General features: G+C 42.4%; 1 pseudogene; it reads right to left on the bottom strand.

Moving 5' to 3' along the window:
- Nucleotides 1-3,004: 3,004 nt before the first annotated feature.
- LOC120237296 lies at nucleotides 3,005-3,128 on the bottom strand (annotated as a pseudogene).
- Nucleotides 3,129-3,339: the final 211 nt, after the last annotated feature.

Here is a 3,339-nt window from a genome sequence, read left to right as displayed (position 1 = left end):
ACACGATTGTGGGGGCTGACAAGTCTCAAATTTGCAGAGCAGGCTGGCAAGCTAGAAATTCAGGGAAGAGTTGATGTTGTAGTCTTGTATTCAAAATCTGAAGGCTGGAAACACCCAGGTTTCTATTTTGCAGTCTTGAAGCAGAATTTCTTTTTCTTCAGGAAGTCTCAGTTTGTAAGGATAACTACCCATATTATGGAAGATAAAATAGTCTACTGATATAAATGTTAATCACGCATAAATGTAACCATCACAGTTTTGACTTTTCTCTTTTGAAGAGGAAAGGGATCGTGGATCCCCAAATGTGATTTACTCAAGACTATCCCCAAGGTGAGCCTGCTACCAAGTGAAAACCTGGTCCCGTGAGGTGGCAAGCCTTTTAGCCGTGCCATGCAAGTGTGGCATTGGCCAGGAGAGGGCACTGCCTTCTACTTGTGTGATACTTGTGTAACCAACCATCTGCAGGGGAACTAGTAAGATAGAAAACACTATGGATAGAAAACACTAAGATAGAAAAGTTGACACTACTTTCAATTATTATATTTATAGCCCCCGATTAAGTTTAGCACAACCTTTGGTAGAATAAATGCCTGTGAACTTTTAGTTGTACTGTAAGACAATACTCACACTTAGCATTCAATTCTGCAGTAAGACATGGGATGATGGTGTCCTTCTGGATTCCTGGTGCATTATAACTGGTCTGATCAGGCAGAATCAAACCAGTTTTTCCCAGAGTTGGCCAACTCAGGCTGATGCAAGTGGAAGGAAAAAGCTGAGGCATTTGGGGACTGTGAGAAAGAACTGGGAGGACCCCTGGGGTTGTAGGCAGTTGAGGAAACTTCTAGCAAGATACAGAGGATGGGTCTGGGAAGGTATTTATTGTGTTTGGGTTTGAGAGAATAACACTGCAGGCCCCTTTGGCAATATTACTCTGTCTAGCTGAGCAGTTAATCTCATCTCTGGATTCTTAATTGGGAACAGAAATCCACATAAGTACAGTTATTCTTCAGTTCTCATTAATAATTAAAAATCCCTATTCCTGGCTTCCATTTAGAAAAATTTTTTTTAATGTTTTTTTATTTACTTCTGAGAGAGAGAGAGACAGTGTGAGCAGGGGAGGGTCCGAGAGAGAGGGAGACACAGAATCTAAAACAGGTTCCAGGTTCCGAGCGTCTGTCAGCACAGAGTCCAAAGCAGGGCTCGAGCCCACGAAGCATGAGATCATGGCCTGAGCTGAAGTCGGACGCTTAACCGACTGAGCCACCCAGGTGCCTCCTGGCTTCCATTTTTAATGACAGCTTCCATTTGTGCAGTTTGAGATTTTGCAGAGGGAGTTTTCATCCCATAGCAAGTAATAGAGCAGGTACTAATTATTTCCAATTTACAGCTGAGGAAACACAGAGGGCAAGGCACTTACTGGCTCCCCTGTAATCCAAGTCTGGGACGAGACCAGAAACCTGGGGCCTGATCTTAACTTTGTGCTTTGTCCCCTATCAAAAATACATTCCTGGGGCAACTGGGTGGCTCAGTCTGGTTGAACATCTGACTGAATCTTGATTTCAGCTTAGGTCAGGATCCAAGGGTTGGGCTCCACAATTAGTGTGGAGCCTAATTAAGATTCTCTCTCTCTCTCTCTCTCTCTCTCTCTCCCCCCCATTCTCTATCTCTAAAAAAATTAAAAAATTTTTAAAATATATTCCTCTCATTTATTGTTATTTCCAGGGCCCATTAAAGCTGCATGTATGCAAACACTGTGAGCTGATAATTCTACTTGTAGGAATGTATGCAACAGAAATGCATATGCATAGGCACTATAGATAAAATCTCACCAACATAGAATGGATAAATAAACTATGGCATATTTCTTTTATTTTAATGCTTATTTATTTATTTTGAGAGAGAGAACACATGCACACATGCAAGTAGGGGAGGGGCAGAGGGAGAGAGAGAGAGAATCCCAAGCAGGCTCTGCATTGTCAGCAAAGATCCCACGAACTGTGAGATCATGACCTGAGCCAAATTCCAGAGTCAGATGCTTAACCGACCAAGCCACCTTTCTGTTGCATATTTCTTTCCTTCTTTCTTTTAATGTTTTTTATTTATTTCTGAGAGAGAGAGACAGCGTGAGCAGGGGAGGGTCACAGAGAGAGGGAGATAACAGAAACCTAAACAGGCTCCAGGCTCTGAGCTGGCTGTCAGTACAGAGCCCAACGTAGGGCTCAAACCCACAAACTGTGAGATCATGGCCTGAGCCGAAGTCGGACACTTAACCAACTGAGCCACCCAGGTGCCCCTCTGTAGCATATTTCTATCATGGAATACTATATAGCAATGAGAGTAAGTGAACAAGATCTATACAAAATGTGAATAAATTTCACATGTATATATAAAGTTCAAAAGCAGGCAAAAATATAAAGTGTTCAAAGTTAGGTTGCTGGTTATACCTCAAAGGACTAGCAACTGGGGAAGGAGGGGGTACACAGGTCTTCTGGGGTACCTCTCACATTCTACTTTTTGATCTACGTAGTGGTTACCTGGGTAACATAGGTGTGTTCACTTTGTACAAATTCGCCAAGCTATACATTTACAGTACATGCACTTTTCTGTATCTGTTAAACTCCAAGAAAACAATTTTAAAGCCCCAATTTGTCTAAATGAATCACCTTTCCATGAGCAAATGTCAGTACTGCCCAAATGTAGCTTATCCTCGATTACAGCAGATTTGTTTGTTGCTCTGCTCTAACAGTGACCACATCACGATTCCCCAGAGAGATTCCAAGGCATTGAGAGAGCAGGTCAACAGGGGTTTTTGTATTTCTGCATGCAAGAATATATTTCAGGAGGGCTGCCACCCAGAAAGTTCAGCCCCTGCCTCCAATACTAGGAGCATGTGTTCTTTCTGCATGTGCATAAAGTAAGGAAGAAGGAAACCTCTAAGCAGGATAAGCCAAACACAGAAAGCACCTCATCCAAATGAAAAAGCTCTCTTACCTGTGTCCCATTTAAAAACTTTTTATTTTTTTATGAAAGGTTTCACAGATTTGCATGTCATCCTTACACAGGGGCCACACTAATCTTCTCTGTATCATTCCAATCTTTTTTAGTAGATGTGCTACCAAAGCGAGCACACATGTCCCATGTTTAACAAACAATGACGCTAGCACCATTTTGCAGGAAAAATAAGAAAACTAACCTCTGCATCCTAGGGAATAGGGCATAGGGCAGCGATCAAAACTGTTTCAAATCCCATGCCAGACCCTGGTGAAGTCAGAAATGGAATCCAGGGTACCATCTGCTTCTTATCAGCCCTTACTGCTTCTTGCAGGACCATGGTGCTTG

This window comes from Hyaena hyaena, unplaced genomic scaffold (genome assembly GCF_003009895.1).
Source record: "Hyaena hyaena isolate Hyena2069 unplaced genomic scaffold, ASM300989v1 scaffold_175, whole genome shotgun sequence".
Lineage (NCBI taxonomy): Eukaryota > Metazoa > Chordata > Mammalia > Carnivora > Hyaenidae > Hyaena > Hyaena hyaena.
Note: the sequence above shows the minus strand (reverse complement) of the source record. Positions and strands in the feature narration are given on the sequence as shown.